This window comes from Megalobrama amblycephala, linkage group LG9 (assembly GCF_018812025.1).
Source record: "Megalobrama amblycephala isolate DHTTF-2021 linkage group LG9, ASM1881202v1, whole genome shotgun sequence".
In the NCBI taxonomy this organism is placed as follows: Eukaryota; Metazoa; Chordata; class Actinopteri; order Cypriniformes; family Xenocyprididae; genus Megalobrama; species Megalobrama amblycephala.
The window spans coordinates 33,885,534-33,910,258 of record NC_063052.1 but is presented as its reverse complement, the minus strand read 5'-3'; positions in this window follow the sequence as shown (position 1 = coordinate 33,910,258).

Here is a 24,725-nt window from a genome sequence, read left to right as displayed (position 1 = left end):
AATGTGAAAAATGTTAACATTTTAACATTTGTGTATATTCAAGTAATTGCTTATGTCAGATGAATCAATTGAAATACTGTGCTTAATTGTTGGTAGGGTGACTAATCACACCTAAACAAATAGAATAGTTCCAAATTATGTCATCAAAGATTTACAGGTATGTAATGATAAATGGGCTATACAAAGTAGAATGTAGTTGTCATGATGTGGCTGTAGTAACACGCACGATGAAAGTCTTTATTAAATCCACACAAATAACTCAGGAGATTGCAGGAGAAAACAATATATACAGGGCTTAAATACATGAGGAGCAAAATTAATGTCAAATAGAAGTGTAATCAATATAAAAAAAAAGTAAACAAAAAAAGTCGAGGGAGGGGAGGGGCTCTGGAGGAAGATGCAGAACAGGTGAAGGGCAGGAAATGGTGGAAATGACAGAGGGAGAGACCATGATGGTGGGAGGAGCCAGGCAGGGACCCAGAGGGCAGCCAGGACGATGTCCCATGGGGAAGTTTAGAGAGGGAGGCACCATGGTTGAGACTTTGCTGACAACACCAGGGGGACAGACCGATGGAGACAAGGCCAATGGAAGTGGAGCCAAAGGCGAAGACTTCCAAATAACACCAATGGCTCAGGAGACCGAGGTGGAGATGGGGTGCCAGAGAATTGCTGGATGGTAAAAAATAACTCCTTTATTTTTTGTGAGATTCAGGGCAGGATCTCACTTCTCACCAACAATATTGAATCCTTCTGCCAACTAGTGACCCAAACTTTTTCCAACCACTTCACAGCCATCTGAAATTCATGAGATCTCATATAGTACTGTTCACCTCAACCCTACTGGTTCATTACTACAAGCCTATATATCATTTATCTCCAAGCTCATTGAATTGTTTTGGCTCTTCTCCTATTTAAACACCTTTAATCCATGAATATAAAGGTTTTTTTCCAAGATGTCTTAATTAAAATTATTTGTAGGCAGTTTTTTTTAATATAATTATAAGAATAAGGTGTTTTAAATAAGGAAACTTTAGTGATCTCTGTACAGAAACTCTAACAGGAAATAATAAAACCCACAGATCACTCACTACCTGATGCACTTGCCAGGAATGAAGGAACTGAAACAATGTCATCACATGACACATTAGTTTATCTGTTTGTTAATCAACATCTAAATTCATCCAAAAAATTATTTATAAACTGACTGATCAAGTCCAACGACGCAAACCACAGAGGACGAGGAAGAACAACAACAGACTACTGACATTGAAAACAACATAACTTTATTATGCTAAAAAAAACTGTACAACCATTAGAAGATAAATAAAATCATAAAATGGTTTATTTTGTAATACCATTGGCACAGTAGGTTCATATAAATCCATCCATGACACTTTAGTCAATGTCAGTGGATGTTAAAATCACTTTTTTTCAACCTGTATGTGATACAGTGGTGTTAATGATTTATATGTAGGAATTATTGTTTACATGAGAAGAACAAACATTGCCATTGAACTATTGACAATTAGAGCCCTGCACGGGCCTCAAATCTAGGTCCTAGCCTGGCCCCCGGCCCAGCCTGTGTCCGACAGCTTATCAGAATTCTCGGCCCATGACTATAAATCAGGGGCCGTATTCACAAAACATTTTATCTCACCACTAAGAGTTCTCCTAAATAGCAGTAAAAGTTCTTAGCTAAGAGTTTTCTCTTAAAACCTATTCACAAAGCTGCTGAGACCAACTTTTACTAAGGAATAGACAGAAGTCTTAAGCTAAGAGTAAGGGCGGGGTTGACCTCGTTGCTATGGAGTATACACACATTGATTGGCTGATGGGGAGGAGTCAGCAATTTAATCATAGAAATATTGTAGAATGAGGTGTTATGTTTCCATATTAAAATAAAGGTTTTAAAATGTAGGCTAAGTGTCACTAATTAAACTAGTAATTGTCCGCCTCTTGGATGTCTGCATTTCAAGAGAATGCAAATGCTTGGACAGCACACCAAATACACTTAGCATATTATTATTATTATTATTTTTACTCTATTCAATCATTTGTAAATGTGAACTCATGAAAACCACTGCCACAGGTAATCGGACAATTTTTATTTATTTGTTAAAGATTTATTTTTGACATCTCATCGTAGATTCAAATTTATAAATCAGAATGTATTACATTTATGAAGAAAAAGTTGTGCACCTAAGGCTCTATCGCTATTGTCTCAATGGTGTTCAGTGTCTTTGGGTGGATTAGGACTGATTGTGAAGTCACGGTTTGTTATACAGAAGTTTTCTTTTTTTTATTTTTTTTTTTATTGCATTGCTAAGAACATTCGTAAACAATGCCAGGGGGTAAATACAATTGAGAGTACAATTGCGTGTTACAAAATCAGGAAAATGCCATACAGATGACACAATGAGACAGTTTTAAGGGCTTTGGAGCTGCTGGATGTAAAAAGAGTATCCATGTAGGATTCAAGTTCCTTATAAAAAATAAAAAAGTAAGGCTTAGCACCCTGAAATTTACATTTATGTAAGAAAAATTTCGCTAGAAAAATAAACAAATTTATAAAAAAAATATTGGTCCTTCACATCTTTATCAAAGTTGTGCAAACCAAATAAAACGTCTTTATACAATAAAGAAAAACTTTGTGATAAAAATGTGCGTACAAAAATACAGAAATCCTTCCAGAACAAATTTGTATATGAGCATTCCCAGAAGAGATGAGAAATAGATTCGTCTACAGCACCACAAAAGGAACATAAAGAATCAATATCAGGAAACATTTTTTTTAAGTAAAGCTTTACAGGATAAAAAAGATGAAGTAATTTGTAGGACACATCCTTAACCTTATTGGTTATTAAATATTTAGATGACAAAGTCCACACTTTCTTCCATGGGATATTAACAAATTGGCCATTCCAGTAGGACATAATATAGGGGAGAGAAGCAATCTCGTTCTGAAACAACTGTCTAATTCTCCTATTCCGAGCAGAAGGGTTGGATAAGAAACAGACATTTCCAATCATTGTATCAAAAGGATGAGCAACTGACAAAGAAATGTGAGATCTAGCTGAGTCTCTGAGAAGAGTTATTGCTCCAAGAGGAATAGCATCCATTACTATAGAAAAATCTCGTGGAGTAACAGGTATGTTATATTTGTTCAGAAATTCTGAATATGAATACAAGTGTCCATCAGCATTAATTAATTGAGAGACCAAAATAAAATTATTATTCACCCAATCTGGAAAAAACAATGACTTATTTTTATAAAGAATATCACAATTATTGTTATACAGAAGTTTGTTATACAGCTTCGTTATTGGTGACGACAGTCATTATCAGAAAATATCAAACTTCGGAATGTTTAAGAATGTCAATATAAAACTCTACACATGTTGATTGTGATACGTTAAAATATGAGCTTTAAGTAATAAACGGATTAACATCTCTTTCTATCTCTCTCTCTTATGGACACACATTAAGAAATAGAAAAGCTGCAAATAATACGAAGATTGATAAAACGTTGTGCTAGGTTTAAAGTCTAGATTTTTTTGTTCATATTTTAACAGGCTGGCAATTCAAATGAGCCATGCAGCTACACCACAGTATGTTGACAGCTGATCAATTAAATATTTTCCATCTTATATTCTGCATAATTGGATGTTTTTCAATAAACAACAACACTGACAAAAACTATACTATAAAACTATATATGTTTTAGGGCTGGACAATATTACGATATAACATTGATATAAGTGATTACGCGCATTTAAACCTACCTATATTGTAGTTATATAAAATATTCACAGGCAGATTTCTTTATGTATTTCCCCATCGAAATCAGGCACATATAAATGTCAGGAAACACGACTCCTGGCTGCATGTCAATATCCATGGATTAGATTTATTTGACAAGTTGTAAGGAACACATTCAATTCCAACCTTTAGTGTAATTCGTTAGTTTTACTCGCGTTTTCGCAGTTTTCCCTGTTAAATCCAGTCACGCAGCAGTTTCTTTTGCCACTCAGTCCAGCGGAGGGAGCGCGCTTTCGGCGGAAAAGTGACGTCGATGCATACCCTCTATACACTTTTCAAAGCAACGAAGAAGCATCGCCTCTGAATGATGGGGGGAGGGGTCATTATATATATATATATATATATATATATATATATATATATATATATATATATATATATATATATATATATATATATAGATATATATATATATATATATATATAGATATATATATATATATATATATATATATATATATATATATATATATATATATATATATATATATATATATATATATATATATATATATATATATATATATATATATATATATATATATATTTTACTTTTAATTAAAAAGGATTTCTATATTTTATCCACTCAATAGTCTACAATATAATAGCCATATAAACGTAGCGTAATTATAATAATAAAATATAGTGAGATATTCAGTAATATTGGCTGTGCAATATCGACTTTTGTGATTGGCCAATACGGGCAAACTGGAGCCAATGGAAATGCTTCTCCTTCGGTGCGCGTCTTATTCCTCTGAGAACTTCAAAGCAGATGCTTGAGGTAAATTATCTGGAATGATTAGTATATTGATTTAAGATGCTTATGTGTGAGTGTTATGTCTGTTTTGGAGCTTTTTAAAAAAAAACAGGCTAGCAAGCATATTCACGCAAAAGAAACGTTAAACAACTGTTAAACAGCTTAAACAATACACTTACATTCATATACAATATCTCTTATTGTTTTTCCGGAAATCTCCCACTCGATTTGAGCAAATCAGCTAAAGAGGTTGAAAAACACCTATTCCAGTGTGACAACACCCCAAAATTGGTAACCGCCCCTTTTTGTTCCGCAGAGACCTCCTTCTCCACCACAGCGCCGACACTGGGTAAAGTATACTATAACACCTGGATTCTAGTTGTAGTAAATGCTGCACAATGGCAAGTGGAAATACTGGTTTGATTCATCCATATGTTTGAAGAAGAAACTGATTCAGAAGAAGTGGAAGAGTTAGTTATACAGGCTCATTTACAAGTCGATGCATAAGAATGTTAATGCGCTATCACTCTACGACATCAGAACACGTAATAAGCCTTTTGCTTGTTATCAAACAACTAATGCTACACCATGGGTGCGTCCCAATTCGCGTACTTATGCACTATATGTTATGATGTTTTTAAGTAGGCTACAAATAATGCGAGTAGTGCGTTCACACAGAAACTTCCTAAAAGACAAAATTCCACTTTAAATACCCGGATGATACACTAAATTAACGGAAAAAAGAAAGTGTGGAATGCTGGACACTTCGCAAGGCCACACACCGATGTTTAATGACAAAAATAAACTTATAAAATTCATACACTACATGAATGAGTTACATAGTGTATAGTGCGTCATTTTGGACATAACTCATGTTCCTGTTCGCCATCTCAATCTGCCTTCTAAAAATCAGCATCCTTAATTCCTTAACGCATTATGAACATCGACGTCAATGAAGGCCAACCTAGAAAAACGTACCTATGGGCAGGGGCGGAGCCAGGGGGTGGCCAGGGGTGGCCGTGGCCACCCTTGGCCTAAGCTTGGCCACCCCTTTGGCCACCCCGCTCACAATTGCTGTTTCTGTCTACTTTTTTTGTTGACAAGAATTGCGTTTATTTAAACGCAGAACCGTCTCTTTAAGACCACAAAAAACGGGAGACTTTTCAGACGCGCACCCCAACTTCGCCTCAGCGCCAGGCGCAAGTCAAACGCGCGCGATACAGGTGCCGAACGAGCTTCAGCAGAACAACAGTGAACGGCAAACATTATATATATCTATAATAGCTTACGTAAATGTTTCTCAGCTGGTGGGTTGCAAGACCGTGAACTTTTCAATCACGCGCAAATATGGCGCGCTGTATATTACTCACTATAAATGCAACGTCGTATAGTTCTGTCGTCTATTAAGTCATGAAATAACCAAAAAGGGCCATTAAAGCTGCGTTAAAACTGCATGCATGTAGGCCTATATATGCGTCACATGTCTCTGGACTAAAATATTCTGCTATGTGAGATCACAAAATAAGGCACAAGGCTTATATGTAATTTTTAATGCATAAATAAATGTGAGAACTGTGCATTTGTACTAGAAGATGCTAATATGCGTTAATTTATAAAGTACAAATAAAAATGTATTACATTTAAATGCATAATTAATTTTACATTCTGGCATTTATGTGCTGTTGACTTCCATATCAGCAAATGGGAATTCAAAAGAGAACATAGGCTTATTTATTTTTTTTCTTTGTAGGCCTACTGAGTTTAATTTTAAGTATGAAAGAACTGTTGCAATTATTTATTTTGACAATATAGAAAGTTAAACATTTAGTGTTTACTTTTTTGGTTACTTTTTGATACAGACAAACTCAGAATTGTTGAAGAGTTCATTGATTATACATAAAATTCAATGAAGGTTGAATAATCTTTGAAGTACAGTATGTCGTTATCTGTCTCATCCATGGAGATGCAACAATGAAGAACAAGCTATTGGGGGTTCTGAGAGCCAGAAGTGACTGAACAAGTTGAAATTTAGTTATAGTATGAGCCCCTTTATTCATATGCCTGCAAGTGAGGAATTATTAAAAAAAGAAGAAAAAAAGGGTCAAATTCACTCAGCATTCCATGATCTCAGTTACAATTAAGTAGGCTAAAAACGAACTGTATTCAGTTGTGTTGTAGGCACAGTCCAGTAGCTACATTATAATCAGACTAATTTTTATGTTTAAATAATGAAGATTTCTGTGCTACCCCAGACTGGTTACTGGCCCCTGCCTGGCCACCCCTATGAAAAAATCCTGGCTCCGCCACTGCCTATGGGAATGTTTTCGCGAGTCGCAACGTACCAACTGCAGTTTCGATGTGAAATGTCCACTGAGTGGCGCTAAGCGTGTTTTTTTTTTTTTCTTCTTTTTTTTTTTTGCCACGACCGATAAATGTGAATATGGTATGTTTTTATGACATTGCTTTTTACCGCAGTTCTGATTTGAAATTTGCACTTTTAAAATATCACCAACACTACACCTAAACCTCAGATAGTGTTAACAAAAGCAAATGTGATATAAAAAGCATCCATATTAGTGCCGTTTTAGCTTGTTTAGATCACTCTTTGAGCTCTTTTACTTGCCTTTCTCGTCATAAGTTCAACCGTATCAGCTGAGCTACCGAACAAGCTTAGGCTATGTCAGAAAAGCGAAACATATAGGGATGGTTAAGCGATGCAAAATCCAAAATTTCGTTTACAAATCGTGCACTCTGGTAAAAAGTTAAGTCATAACATAATATTGTGCAAGGAGACATGAAAACGAGTCTTTATTAATCCATATGTAATCGTAACTGTGTATGAACGATTAGCTAAAAGCACATGCTGTATTACTTTTAGCGTTCATTTCTGTTGGAAACTTCAGTGATATGTACACGTTGGTACGTATCTTGGCGACTCGCGAAAATGTTCAGACCCGACAAAACGTTGCAAAACGTTTTTTAAATGGAAACGGTGGTGCGTTGAACACCCAGTTCTGATGACGCAAGAGATGCAACTGGCAGCTGAGAAGGACATTCTTTGTGTTCTTTTTGTCGAATTTTCGGAGCCTGATGAAGTCGGTAAATACATGTTTATTAGCCTACTGCAAAATACTCTCGATGTTACAGTCCAACACGATCACATGAGAATGCGTATCAATAGTACGAGTTTGTAATCTCGTAGAATATACACGCCAAAATGGGTTTTGGCGTGCTTATGGTACGCGGTTTTTCGCGTGGATATGATACGCACTTTATGGCGTGTATATGATACGCTCTTGGGTAGGATGGGGGTGGGGGAGTGGGAGTTTCGTACGTATAGTACGCCATAAAGTGCGTATCATATGCACGCGAAAAACTGCGTACCATAAGCACGCCAAAACTCATTTTGGCGTATATATTCTACGAGATTACACACTCGTACTATTGATACGCATTTTCGTGTGATCGGGCTCTACAGTCACTGCCCTTGCCATCCAGAATAAAACATCTCAAAAGAGTGAAGGGATGTGTGAAAACCGTTTCTAATTATTGTGATCCAACATTTGTCTTTATGTTTATAAAAGTATCACTACACAGTACAATAACAAAATATATAAGTATAGAATTTATGTTTATCACATTAATCAGTGTCTAGCACACCTTCCTAAGGAAAGGATATGGACCAGAAGACAATGCAATTACTAAATGATATTTAGACTTAAAGAAGTTCCAGATCTATACTTGTGCCCTTAAGTTATTTTGCCATTAATGTAAATAAACATATGCAAATATACTTGCTCTTGTGAATTTTGATGTTAATTACATTTACGAGCTGTTTCTTTAATACCGCGTGGTTTATATGCATGTTGATGCTGATTGGGCTAACATTTTTGACACACCCACCAAACAAGAGAAAGCGTATCTCAAACCTGTTGCACACCGTTTCCAGGAAACATGTCGTTCAACATGGAAACTGTAGCAAAATGTTGCGCGGTTTGAGCTTGAACGTGCCTCAGGTCTCTCCTATGAGACTGATGCAAAAATTTGAGAAAATGAGATCCAGGCAGTAGATAAAGTTGGTGAAAAATTATTTATTCATTACAATTAAATTTCGCCTCACACGCAAACCTTAATCGATAATGAAAAATACTTAGTAAAACCAAAAGGCAAGATAACCATCATAAAGAGGAGTAGTCAATAGTTAATAATAAATTTAGAGTATTGTAAAATTTAGAGTATTGTATCTAATAGATGAAGATCAAAAAGAGCAATAATTAAGACATTTGCAGATAAGAGACAAGAAGTAGAAGTCAAGGAGAGCAAAGGAGGGAAACAGCTGAATTATCAACAACTCAGTCCATATTATACCATAAGCATACAGGGAAATTCCCAACCCACACAAACTGATGTTTTTGTTCTAAAAGAAAAGGTTAATTTCACCCATTACGTCATCCACTGGTTCAGTGTCAAAAATAGTTGTTTTATCCCCTATAGGGAATTTTGCAAATGTCAGCAGACATATTTTGATCAGATTCAAATGAGCAATAATTCTGAAAAACACCACTTCTGCAGCACTTGGCAGGCGTCCAATGTCTAACCACAAACGTGTCAGCGTGACCTGGCTGTCACACTGGAACACTTGAAGAACAATTGAACATAGCAAGCATACTCGTAAATATAAAATAAAAATAACCATGAGGGTATAATAACAAGTAAATACTTGAAAATATGATAAGAATTAATATGTAAAGTAAAAGTGAAACTGATAAATCATAAGCCATAAACGATTAACATAAATATTAATAAAAGTGCATGAATATGAATATTGACCATTTCGGATCCATCAGAGACCAGTTGCGAAAGGCTGCACTAGTTGACTCCCGGTTTGTATTTCTACAGCGATCTTACTTATAATCTTCCCGGTGTACTGACATTTGTTAAGACAATGCTTTAAACATTACGCTCACGATAACTTTCATTAACTCTATGTGGCGGGGCGGTATAATTTTGAGACACAAGCCCAAGTTTTTGTTCACTAATAATAAAATCCGACTATGCCACCCTAAGGATTAACCCCAGGGAAAATACTCAAACCACCCAAATTGGGGAATAAAGCACACAGGTTCGGTTCCCTCAAAATTAGGCCAGAGACAGGAGTATAAAAATACAAAACCCAGCAAGCAATAGCCGTCATTTCACCGTCTCGGTTAACTATAGACCCGATATAGTCCGGCTATGTGTAACCCACTTTTAGCCAAAATAATCTTTCATTTGGTTACATGTCGTTTTTGCCAAAATAACTTACGAGTTGTATGATATTGCATCATGTAAGTGAAGTCAACAGTGATTACAAGGTGTTTGGTTTCACATCTTTGACATGTTATATTGTGTAGGCTGTGCGTAGCCACGATTTAGTTCGTAGTAAGACCGGCTATTTGTAGCCCCCATATAGTCAATCCTGATTTATTGTAGTTTTTGGACAGGAAGTGCATGAGATGGTTGATATCTCATCATGTTCGCAATGTCAATGATTTCTACAAGATTTAAGTGGCATTTCATGACATGGTCTATATGTAGTCACGATTTAGCTATGAATTGGATAGGCTATGTGTAGTCTGCTTTTAGTCCACCCGGCGAAATCGAGGCAATTTATAGTCTAGTTTTTACGGCTTGGCTATAGCCCTGATTCAGACCAATGAGTGTAACCAAAATAGTGTTTATTTTCGACCACAAAGCTTGTGGGATTCTTGATATGCTTGCATTTATACATAAATATGCAAGTATAATATACATTTATATGCAAGTATATATTTGAAACAGCATATTTTTGCTGTCACACAATCCTACATTCTACGATATCATATATATATATATATATATATATATATATATATATATATATATATATATATATATATATATATATATATATATATATATATATATATATATATATATCAGGGTATAGCCAAACCATAATTTAATTATAATTATATACCACACACATATATGACTGTATTTAATTTTAAGTTAATTTAAACATTTACAATTCTCAACCGCTAGATGGCAACTGTGGCTCTACTGAGACATGACCACTGGCAACGCGAGACTTGAACGTTAGCTCTCGATCACTGTTGCCAGATCTCGCGATAAACATTTCCGCATTTTACAACCGTTGGAGACGGCAAGCAACAGCAAATGTTAAAGCAAATTCTTTACTGCTTTTGGTCATGTAAGTATCTGTGTTTTTCATTTTGACATGTGTTTATTATTTATGTACATTATGTGTAGGAACCGTGACATTTTAGCGGGTAACAGTGCAGACAGTAAAACGTGGTTAGATTAACATACATGCACATGTACTGTAGTGTTTCCTTGTGCCCTAAAACTCTGTAATTATCTAAATACAAGGGGGTAAACATGAAACCTGTGCACCCTACTATTATTTGTTATGGAAGCCTTGTATATCTTTTAATCTTTTGATCATTATGGCATAAAAATATGAGTTTTTGATTTGGCAAGGCAAGTTTATTTTGTATAGCACATTTCAACAACAATGTTCAAGGTAATTCAAAGTGCTTTACATAAAACATGGAATTTATGGAACTAAAAATTAATCAGGTTGTTTTATAAACCAAAAAATATTGTTAACATTTTTTATTTAACTTTTTTTTTTTGTCAATGTTTTATATTTTTATTATGTTACACTTTGTAATTTTCTTGTAATGTTTATTTGTATTGTATTTGTAAAATTTAATTTATTTATTTTTTTATCATTGTGCATTATCTTGAGTTCTTTTTCTAAATAAAACCTTTTATATTTAATTTGTTTGGACGGATTGTCATTTATGAGAACCTGTTATATTTAAGTGAAAAGAATCCTTTAGCCATTATTTTGTTGTCTATTGCATGTATAGATGTAATCATTCATTAGTAGTGTAATTGATGACTAGTCTATTTTTGGGTTATGGTTAGACGTCTATTAGATTTTCACTGACAGCCCAAATTCAGCCTTATTTTAGCCTAGACCCATATGCACCGTCTATTAGACATATGACTTCGTCTAATAATCGTCTAATTGATGACTAGTCTACTCTTGGGTTATGGTTAGACGTCTATTAGATTTTCACTGACAGCCCAAATTCAGCCTTATTTTAGCCTAGACCCATATTCACCGTCTATTAGACATATATATGTAGTCGTCTAATAATCGTCTAATTGATGACTAGTCTATTTTTGGGTTATGGTTAGACGTCTATTAGATTTTCACTGACAGCCCAAATTTTGCCTTGTTTTAGCCTAGACGGCCAGGCTATGTTTTGACGGCTATTAGACGTCTAATAGACATAAAATTGCTTGCTGGGAATGTTCATTAATACAAAAGTTAATTAAAATACGAAACAATGAATCACAGAAAAATACATGAAACCCCACTTCAAACACAAGAACACAAATTACAAAAAAGAAAAAGATAAAACAAAACCAACTTGAGGTAGTATGTATGTATTTGGGTATGTATAATGTAAAGCAAAAACGGAGTAATACCAGCAGGGGCTGAGGCTCCCAACGGCTGGGATCAATGTAGAGTTTGGTTTCACAAGAGCACACTTCCACGCGCACACACACCCGTGCACTCTAATCACACTAGCAAACACTCAAGGTGTACACCGCACACGATGAAGGAGAACCACCACCACAAGGAGGGAGATCAAACCACCCGTGGGACCCCAGCTCCTGCAAAAAAAAAAAAAAAAAAAAATTATATATATATATATATATATATATATATATATATATATATATATATATATATATATATATATATATATATATATATATATATTAATAATAATAATAATAATAATAATAACTGAGCAGAAATGGCAGTATGAACATAAATGCAGCAACTCCTCACATAAATGGTATCAACAGCAAACAGAAGTGAGGAGAAGCAACAATGTAACCGAAAATCAGATAGTTGATCACCTGAAATTGTTACAAACACCAACTTCTACACAGTAGAAGATTTGAGTTGCAATTAATAGATTACACACATGTAACCACAGAATGTAGTTTTACAGAAAGAAAATCAAATCAGTTCAATTAAACAGTTCAAAAAGAAACAAAAAAGGTTAAATGATTTAACTCAGAAAAAGAAAAAGGAAACAAAGAGGGGGGAAAAAAAATATATAAATATATATATATTTTAGAGTTTAAGCTCTTCCTTTAACTGAAAGAGCTAATCAAGCCTCCCAAACAAACCAAAATATGAAGCAGGGCACTAAACGGCACGTCACAGAATCAGACCAGCAGTCCCCTTTAAATGTCGATGACTTTGTCTGCGCGGCTATAGACCGCAGCTCTTTTAACAGCGCGAAGAGAGCAACAACTGATCACGGCAGCAAACAGTCACGGCATAAAAAAAAAGTTCACGGCACCAAACAATCACAGCATAGAACGAGAGGGAGAATCCTACAGCGAACACAAACAAAGATTAAAAGTCATGATATTATGCTCAACCAGTTATAATTGCATTTAAAACACTTACCATCAGGATATCACGCTGAATAAAACACTTTATAGGCACGGGCTTATCACCGTCATACCCACCGCTACCACCATGGGGTACAGGAAGTCATGCCTACTTTAGTATACAGGAAAAAATGTTAAATCCACTATACCAACTTTATACTAACCACGCAACGAGCTATTAACATTGCATACCTGAGAGGCAAACAGTCATCAAACCCACTAAGCAGCACAAAAAGGGCAGCAGCACCAGAAGATAAAAACGGCACTCTAATTAAATAAACACAGTTTCAGATTATGCACGCCAACAATTTCTAAGTCACCGTATTAAAACACAGCACACTTACCCACAGCCACCATCAACACAGCCAAACAAAGGGGGCAAAACGGACGTGACGCATCCCAGGTAACAGCCAATCGGCTTTTAAATAGGAGGTACTATTCGCTGATAAGCAAACACTGCTGTCAATCACCTAATCCTGTTACATTCCATCCCTAGTTTCTGCAACGTCGCCCCGACGGTGAATCAAACAAAATCCCACCTAGGAACTCAGTTCCAAGGCGAAACAGGGTACCTGCTGTACTACTCACTATGCTGGCCACTGAACCTGCCCCTACTGTTCGAGGGAGGTGGTGCAAATTAGAGTGCTGACCTGCCATTCTCCTCCCAGTCCTTCTCACCGTAACCTCACTTAACTCTAATGAGTCGGAAGGCAATACAACTGGCTGTGAGCCCACCTCAACCTCAGTACCCTCTGTTACCCTACAGGTTTCCACAGCTGGCCGGACACCAGATGACCGAGGGAGAGAAGGGCTGATGTCCTGTAGCCTAGTCCTAACTCTAAGTTGTGGTGTCTCCGGCACCAAGACAAACAAATCCTCCTCATCATCATCATACCCCTCTTCCAGAGGCTGTACAGATTCAGCCACCGGACTATCCGACGAACCAGGAGGCAGATCCTGACAGATCTGAGCCTTCAGCAAAGATCGGTGCACATGCTTTACTTTTCCCAGATCCATGGTAGGAGCAATGGTATATACTGCCCCACCTTCCTTGGGTGCTTTCACAACCTGGTACACCACTGAACTCCACAGGTCTTGGATTTTACATCTACCCCTCACACTATGATCACTGACTATGATCAGTGGTGCTCCCCTTGCCTGCTGGTCATGCCGAGCCTTTCGCCGATCGGCTGCAGCACCCAACCGTTCACGAGCACTCTCAAACGCAACTTGCAACCGATCCTGCTGCTCCAGAATCCACCTATGAACGCTGCCGGCCAACGGCTCTTGGACTCTGCCCAGCAAGAAGTCAACAGGAAGTCTGGGTTCCTGCCCGAACATTAAAAAAAATATGGGGATTCCCCAGTTGTCTGATGGGGAGTGGTGTTGTATGCAAAGAGTACTTGTGGGAGGCAAAGTGGCCAATCACCCTTTTTGGAAAGCGGTAAAGTGCGCAACAGATCATGCAACATTCTATGGAAACGTTCGCACTGACCGTTTCCGGCCGGGTGATATGGGGTCGTACGTGACTTCTCGACTCCATACAGACTGCAAAGCTGTTGAAGTAGGACGGATTCAAAATTCCAACCTTGGTCGGAGTGGATATGACCCGGCACACCAAATTTACAAAACCACTCTACCACAAGAACCTGAGCTACAGTCTCTGCCCGTTGGTCTCTAGTGGGTACTGCCAAGGTGTATTTTGTAAAACCATCAGTCATAACTAACATGTTTTCAAGGCCAGACCTTGAGGGCTCCAACACTGTGAAATCCAAGGCCAAAATTTAATTTGGCCGAGCAGCCAACAAATGTCCCATGAAACTACCAGGTGCAGAGGGGACACCTTTGGCACACTGACACCACTCACACTCCTGGCACCAGCGGGTAATGTCTGCAGACATGCCAGGCCAATAGCACCGCTGCCGCACTAGCTGAAATGTGCGTTCTACTCTCTCCATCAGTCTCCACTAGGCGGTCCCATTGACGGAGCAGAATAACTGCCAATCTGGAGAGTTTCTTGCGCTCTTCAGGAGTTGGGGGCAACTTACATCTCCAAAAAAAAAAAAAAAACAACAACTCACCTATGACTGAGTCTGCTACCTTCTGAGCACTCATGTCACTAATTGAAGTACAAGGAAATGAGATAACCTGATTGACCAAGGTCACCGATCCACCTTGGGCAGCTTGCTGCAATGCCACTGGAACAGCCACAGCGGGACAAAACTCGTGTACTACCCCTGTACCCGAAAAGTTGACGCGACAAGGCATCAGCATTGCAGTTCTCCCTGAACTATATTTGATCTCAAAACCAAATGATGCCAATTGGGCAGCCCAACACTGCTCCATGGCGCCCAACTTTGCAGAAGTCAGATAGCTGAGGGGGTTATCATCAGTAAAAACCACACATTTGTAAGGGTGGAACTCCTACAGCGGTTCAGACTGTAAGGTTTGCCGAGCGACTAAAGAAACTTTATCAGTAAGATGTTAGAAAACTGTACATTTCTTGTCTATTACCACCCACTGCAACTTATACCAACGACGGAAATAAGCGCAGTTATAATAGCAAAATATGTGGGAGAGCGTTGCTATAATGTGACAATATTGTATTGCAATAGGAGCACATTAATGTTACTAAATCAAAACTAGTTACCACATCATTTGTAAATGAAAGGGTTTAATGACAATATCTGATTATGGTTACACTTTAAATAATTACAAAATAGATGTATGAGATGATAAAATCATATACCATTAATCGTACACAGCATGTATGAAAAAGTTACCTGAGAGAGAAAGAGAGAGAGAGAGAGAGAGAGAGAGGGCCAGAGAGTGCCCAAGAAAAAGAGCAGAGCATAAAAGAAGAGACCAGAGCAACAGTTACAATCTTTTATCCCTTCCTTGACCATGTGACCAAAACTCAAATGTGAGACATTCAAACTGACCAATCAGAAGATTAAAACTTCCCCCCACTGTACTAAAGGTGTGACCATTTGTAGACCCCCGATGTACACACATCTTGGCCTACAGGGCTTGATCACTATCAGCACCTTTTATGCCTTCCAAATGGCCCTTGTAGCAAGAGAGAGGGGGTTGAAACAGTAAAGCAAATGTCTTTGATTATTTTAAAATATCTTTAGATATTTTCAATCTTACAAATCCCTCCTTGGCACCGTTGGCCACACTCATGTGTCAAAAGGTGGCACAGTCCATGAAGACATGCTTTCTATTGCACAGTCCATGAAGACATGCTTTCTATTGTGTGTACATGTCAACTTCAGACTTCTTGTCCAGACTTGTTGCAATAGCAGTTGGTCAGTCTTCAGTCTTTGTTCTCCCTTCAGTCCTGCATGAGAAGGTCCATCAAATGGCGTGGCACCGTTCATAGATATGCAAATCATCCATCGAACACTTCACACCTCCACAAGAATCAGGCACTGATAATGGTACAACTCAGTTGTCCCTTCTTTGAGACAAGACACAGGATTTGAACTTTGGCAGCAGGGATCCTGTGATTTAAAACAATATATAGCACAACAAACAGCAAAAGCATACATATGGCATTTTTCATTGGTCAGAGGTTTGATGTGGTCAGATTAAATTTGTCTCTGGCAATACGCCCTTAAATTGATGTACTTGATAAAGTGGTCAAGGCAAGAATAAAAGATCTTACAAGCTCTTACATTGTTTCTGGAAACATTGAAATAAATTGCATAATAACAAAACAACAAATGTTGGTTTAAAACATCCCATTTCATGAAGAGTATTAACAAATTATTCAGTGTAACCAAATACAGAGATTCAATTGAATAAATGTCCAAAAATATTGTTACAAGTTAAATGGACAAATACAAAGAAACAAATGAAATAAGCTTCAGAATTGTTTCAAATGCATTAATGATAATACACATTTTGTGCTTAAGTAAGAATGAGAAATACTAACATACATTTTGATATTTAATTTGGTGAAGCAAATAACTAAGTGATTTAGTAAATCCAAAGAAAAACAACAACAACTGGATGAAATTCACAGTTATAGTGCAGTCTAGACTTAAAGACTTAAAAAAAAAACAAAAAAAAAAAAACATTATATGTACATTTTGCGAGGCATATGTAGATGTAGATTTGCCTTTTTGTGTGAGATCAAATCTATGTGGCTGCATTTAGCTGAGGCTATGTGTAAATCAATCATGCTCCAAAACAAAGGTGAGGGAGTTTTACAATTGTGATGCAAATTTGGTCCTGTTGTAACAGGGAGCCAGCATGAGAATATGAGCATGAGGTGTGATCCGGCTCAAAAACCTTCAACACCAATGTTTTTGTTAAAGAGCATGATAAAGTGCAAAGTTCAGAGTTTCTGAATCCTGTTGTGAGGAAAGCATTTTCATGGTTAATATTGTGAATCACATTGTAGCCACATGGCAATTCTGTGCTCCTGTACATGGTTTTACTTGAGCTATATGGAAAATAGCAGAGTTTTCCATTTAGGAGGCAAATAAATTCAACAGTCACACATGCAACTAGAATTGCTATACAATTCCAGTACTACACTTATTATTCCAATTAACACAAGATACATGGCCTAGAATGAATAACATCTACAACCTTTAACCTAAGTGTTTAATCCAACACTTACAGTAAAGCAATCATGTGTTTTAAAGAATAAACACAGCTAGTCTATGTGTACATATAGTATCACAAACAACTTTAATGTGTTCTATGTGCACAATGTGTTTAGCACAATTACAAATTTGAAAATACAAAAGGGATCATTTCTATTGGGCTGCTAATCCACTAGCAAGTGAAGTTAATAGTTGGAGGCCTTGCATGAACAATGCAGTTAACTCACTTAGAGTTTTACCTGCAAATGAGCGTTGATCTTTGCTCTTAGAATGTGGTTTCCTATTTTTCTGAAAATAAGGTGGAGGTCTACCCCTACCCAGTGACCAGCATTTTTCCTCTGTATGGCCTATTTTCTGACAGGAACTGCAAAACCTGTTCTCTTTGCCACAGGGTTGTTTGCTGTGTTCTCCTGGAGTTAGAGGATTTCCATGACTCTCTAATGCTTGAACACCATGCGTTCTGGTACATGACTCTGTGCTATTCTGGTGCTGCATCACCTTAAGAACTGAAATAGGCACACTTTCTTGAGCAGTGGCCTCTGAACAAAACATTCCAGATTCATCAGAGCAATTCACCTCATCTAAGAAGTGTACATGCTTTTTAGCCCCATCGCTGTTAAGCGTTTTGGAAAACTTTTGAGCATTTAGCTTATCCTTGAGATCTGCAATGGTCTCTTTGTGTTTTTTACACTTTTCAGTCAGAGCTAACTGCTCAGCTAGTAAATTATCCAGCTGTGACTGAAGATCCTGGATCTTTAACTCTGACTTTTGTGCCTCTACATTTTTAGAATGTATTTCTTTACATTTAGCATCTATACTCGAAAATAGATGTGTGGTCACATCACACAGCTGCGCACAACTTATGAAGTTTAAAGCCTCAATTATTTCACCACGTTTTGATTTCTTTTGGTGTTTGCCAATTATGTCCCACCATTTGAGCATTTCATCATCTGAACATTTAATCCCACTGTATTGTTTCTTGAGTTTGCACAAGGTAGGCTCAACTTTTTTGCTCCATAAAGCAAACAAGACTTCACTCTTTCCAGAAATTTTCCCTTCTATCCCTGAGGAGATCTGAATATCATACCATTAAACAATTAAAACAGACTTACCAATTCCTTGATGAGAAGGTCAGCTTTAATCCATTCACAAGACCAACTGTGAAAAAATGTCCTCATTCTGACGACCGATCAGAGTAGATTTCAGAAAACTCACTGCAAGGGATCCTGGGTTTCGGCACCATCTGTAAGGGTGGGACTCCTACAGCAGTTCAGACTGTAAGGTTTGCCGAGCGACTAAAGAAACTTTATCAGTAAGATGTTAGAAAACTGTACATTTCTTGTCTATTACCACCCACTGCAACTTATACCAATGACGGAAATAAGCGCAGTTATAATAGCAAAATATGTGGGAGAGCATTGCTATAGTGTGACAATATTGTATTGCAATAGGAGCACATTAATGTTACTAAATCAAAACTAGTTACCACATCATTTGTAAATGAAAGGGTTTAATGACAATATCTGATTATGGTTACACTTTAAATAATTACAAAATAGATATATGAGATGATAAAATCATATACCATTAATCGTACACAGCATGTATGAAAAAGTTACCAGAGAGAGAGAGAGAGAGAGAGGGCCTGAGAGTGCCCAAGAAAAAGAGCAGAGCATAAAAGAAGAGACCAGAGCAACAGTTACAATCTTCTTTTATCCCTTCCTTTACCATGTGACCAAAACTCAAATGTGAGACATTCAAACTGACCAATCAGAAGATTAAAACTTCCCCCCACTGTACTAAAGGTGTGACCATTTGTAGACCCCCGATGTACACACATCTTGGCCTACAGGGCTTGATCACTATCAGCACCTTTTATGCCTTCCAAATGGCCCTTGTAGCAAGAGAGAGGGGGTTGAAACAGTAAAGCAAATGTCTTTGATTATTTTAAAATATCTTTAGATATTTTCAATCTTACACATTCATGGCCCAGCAAGTATTCCCTAAATTTTTCAGTCATGGCCCACTTGAGCGCCAAAAACTCCAGTTTCATTGAACTGTAATTGGATGTTTTGCGCTCAGTGGGCCTAAGACTGCGGCTGCCATAAGCTATAGGGCGTACTTTACCTTGTTGCTCCTGTGAGAGGACTGCCCCTAGTCCTCCATGACTGGCATCTACCTCTAAAATAAAAAGGTAGCGAAAAGTCAGCATAAGCAAGCACTAGAGCTGTGGTTAACTTGCCTTTCAACCCCGCAAAGCTAAACACTGACATTCCGCCGACCAGGCTTCAGCAAACTCCTGAACACCCTGCTTCGGCCGCTTGGGATTTGCTAGCTGAGCCACCAACCTATGAAGAGGGGCAGCCAACTTGGCAAACCCCTCCACAAACTGTCGGTAGTAGCTAGCAAATCCCAAAAATGAGCGCAACTCCGCAACACTGGTGGGACAACCCCATTGTGTGACCGCCTCCACCTTCCCTGGATCAGTGGAAACTCCATCTGAAGAGATGACATGCCCCAAATAATGCATTTCCCTTTTGAAAAAAAAAGCACACTTGGATAATTTGGCCTTCAACCCTTCACTTTGCAAGCGGCTCAGGACTACCTCCATCCGGGCAAGATGTTGATCTACCGAGGAGGAAAAGACAACAATATCATCAAGATAAAGGAGGAGGGACTGGCACTGCTGATCCCCAAACAACCATTCCATCAGTCGTTGGAAGGTGCTTGGGGCATTGCACAGCCCAAAGGGCATCCTATTCCACTCAAAGAGGCCAAACGGTGTGCAGAAAGCAGTTTTAAATTTGTCCCCCTCAGCTACAGGTACCTGATTGTATCCGCTGGCCAGGTCCATGGTAGAAAACCAACGGGCCCCAGCCAGCGAGTCCAAAGTCTCCTCTATACGTGGTAGAGGGAACACATCCTTCCTAGTCTTTGAATTTAAGCGACGGTAGTCCACGCACATGCGCAGACTACCGTCCTTCTTTTTGACCAGAACAATGGGCGAAGCATAGGGACTGCAGCTCTCTCTAATTACCTGAGTTTCCAACAATTGATTGATATGTGCCTTGACCACCTCATACTCGGATGGGGGAATACGCCTGAAACGCTGCTTAACAGGAATGTCATCCGACAAGGGGATCTCATGGGATATCAAATTTGTGCATCCCAAATCCCCATCGTTTGTAGAGAACACAGGCACATACTTCTCCAGTAGTGCCCTGACCTTACGCTGTTCTTCTTCTGACAACACAGATAAGTCCAACATGGCTATCTGTTCCTGCACAGTAGGGGAAACCTGCACAACCTGTGTACTCACCTTAGCTGTAACTGTCTTAACTTCTGCGACCTCCGAGGACAAACTAATCACATCAACCTTATTCACAGTGCCAATGACAGTGCTAGCGTACAGTACCACATCTACAGTGCCCACATTAACTACTGGCACATAAACTGTACCACCGTCCACCCTTAAAAGAGCAAGAGAGGCCAGAAAGACCAGAAACTGGTGGTTCAAACAGTACTGTACCACTCGAATATTGCACTGAACAGGTCGCAGCAACCAATTTCAAGGTGCCACCCGAGATGCGCCACGCCCGACGTCCAAGCACCCTGACTCGCCCCCCGCAATTGAAACTGGCTGAACGTCAACCTGGTGGCAATGCTGTAAAGCCTGAAAAACAAAATTAGGGGCCTGTGATACCACTGGTAAGTCAAAGAGAGCTGTGCCATACTGGCCAAAGAGCTCCCGGTAACAGCGGCTCAGGATGTTCATACCCAACACCCCAGGAACTTCTGCACACACACCACCGGGAGGATCTCTGACCACCAGCATGCCGCAGCCTGAAACTACTCGCCCACAGAGTTCCACATCTAATTCCAAATAACCAATATAAGGAATTGAAAGGCCGTTTGCAGCTCGAAGTTGTAACCAATGACACGATCTAAGCTGTTCCTGACCCCATGACCCAAAATTTGTCACAAACCAACTCTCAGTAATGGTGGACACCATAGAACCAGTGTCCACCAGGCAAGGTATCTGAGCCCCACCCATATATACACAATAAGCTGTGGACAAGTAGACATAAAGCGTGACATAAAATCAGAATCAGTTACAGTTTTGTAGCCCATCCTTTTCCCAACCAAATTGTGGCCCTGCAACTCGGTGGGAACTAGTTTTCCGACGGCTGCACGGATGATGACTGTCCACCCCTCATTATGGCAGAATTCACACGGGCTGATGGTGAAGCAGATCTCCGCTCCCCATCGTAATCTCTGGCAAAATGGCCAGGTTGCTGACACCTTCTGCAAATTAAATTAGCCTTAAATGGTCTCGAACGTGACTGAGAATTTTGAAGCTGAGCCATACTTTGGGTTAACTGATTTAATTGTTGCTGCTTTCTAAGCATGTCCCGTAGTTCACTCATTTCTGACGTCGCTGAACCACTACTACTATTAACGTGCTGATGTCCCTGTACTAGGGCTGCACGATAAATCGCATGAGATTGTCATGCGTGTCTCGTCAGTAAAGCCGGTTCTGTGATTAGTGGTAAATGTCCATCACCTGCTTTCAAATGGAGCGGCACTTAATATACAGAGCCGTAGTTCGCGGACAAGCTACGCAATATCGCGTTCATAATCGAAGGCGATTCATCTGCGATTTAAAAAAAAAAAAAAAAAAAAAAAATATATATATATATATATATATATATATATATATATATATATATATATATATATATATATATATATATATATATATATATATATATATATATTATTAATAATAATAAATTATTAATAATAATAAATTATTATAGAAGATCACACAATTTGAGTTGCATTAATAGATTACACACATGTAACCACAGAATGTAGTTTTACAGAAAGAAAATCAAATCAGTTCAATTAAACAGTTCAAAAAGAAACAAAAAGGTTAAATGATTTAACTCAGAAAAAGAAAAAGGACAAAGAGGGGAAAAATAAATAAATAAATAAATAAATAAATATATATATATATATATATTTATTTATTTATTTATTTTTTTTTTTTATTTTTTTTTTTGAGTTTAAGCTCTTCCTTTAACTGAAAGAGCTAATCAAGCCTCCCAAACAAATCAAAATATGAAGCAGGGCACTAAACGGCACGTCACAGAATCAGACCAGCAGTCCCCTTTAATAAATGTCGATGACTTCGTCTGCGCGGCTATAGACCGCAGCTCTTTTAAAGGTCCCGTTTTTCGTGTTTTTTTGAAGCTTTGATTGTGTTTATAGTGTGCAATATAACACGTGTTCATGTTTCGCGTGTAAAAAAAACCACAGTATTTTTCACATAATTTACTTATCTGTATACCGCTGTTTCCACTGTCATAAAAACGGGCTGATGACTTCCTTGTTCTATGAAGTCCCTCCTTCAGAAATACGTAACGAGTTCTGATTGTGCCAGCGGTTCCTGTGTTGTGATCCGACAGCTCTGAGCGCACCGTGCCCGGAAAAGTCACGCCTCTTACCATAACGTGGAGATGCATGCGCTCAGTGTTATTGTAAACATGTCTTTAATTTTACCCTATCAATTTGAGCCGGAATCAGACCCAGTGATTGGACTGCGGGATGAAAATAACAGCGTTTCGACGACATGGCGACAAACACACTCTACAAACGCAACTCTTGTGTATTCCTGTAGGCGGAGGTTAGTCAAAAAAAAACTGTTTTAGTGACGTCATTAAAGGAGGAAGTAGAGGGATGTAGTCCAAACTGGCCGTTCGATGTAGGCGACTTCTGTTAAATAAAATATCTCGCTTGGCATTGAACTTTGAGCTTTAAAATTTTACAGATTTTATTTAAACAACAACAACAACAACAACAACAACAACAACAACAACAACAACAACAACAACAACAACAACAACAACTAAAGTTTGAAACATGGGATCACGAAGAACGGGACCTTTAACAGCGCGAAGAGAGCAACAACTGATCACGGCAGCAAACAGTCACGGCATAAAAAAAAAAGTTCACGGCACCAAACAATCACAGCATAGAACGAGAGGGAGAATCCTACAGCGAACACAAACAAAGATTAAAAGTCATGATATTATGCTCAACCAGTTATAATTGCATTTAAAACACTTACCATCAGGATATCACGCTGAATAAAATACTTTATAGGCACGGGCTTATCACCGTCATGCCCACCGCTACCACCATGGGGTACAGGAAGTCATGCCTAATTTAGTATACAGGAAAAAATTTTAAATCCACTATACCAACTTTATACTAACCACGCAACGAGCTATTAACATTGCATACCTGAGAGGCAAACAGTCATCAAACCCACTAAGCAGCACAAAAACGGCAGCAGCACCAGAATATAAAAACTGCACTCTAACTAAATAAACACAGTTTCAGATTATGCACGCCAACAATTTCTAAGTCACCGTATTAAAACACAGCACACTCACCCACAGCCACCATCAACACAGCCAAACAAAGGGGGCAAAACGGACGTGACGCATCCCAGGTAACAGCCAATCGGCCTTTAAATAGGAGGTACTATTCGCTGATAGGCAAACACTGCTGTCAATCATCTAATCCTGTTACATCTACAACAAGTAAATCCACTTCACCAGCTAATTATTCTTTGTCAGCGATGCCATAGAAATGTACAGAGCTACCGCAAAAACGGAAGTTCAAAGACAACAGTATAAAGATGGCGGTGTGTTTCTCTGGCGATAGTTCATAATACCCACACATCTTTCCCATGTACTCGCCGACCTTTCAGCCATAGTCATTTCACTAATATAATTGCAGGTGTTGCTTATCTAAAAGACAATTTTCTTAGTAAGAGTGGCCGACTGCCAACTACTGTACATCTTTTACCTTAATCTCTCATGGCCTTCTGCCAATTGATGGTCAACCCTTTTCCCATTGGCCAAATCAAACATTGTATCAAAACAGTCAATACTCTCCAGAGGCAAGAAGCCTTCAAGTGACATCCT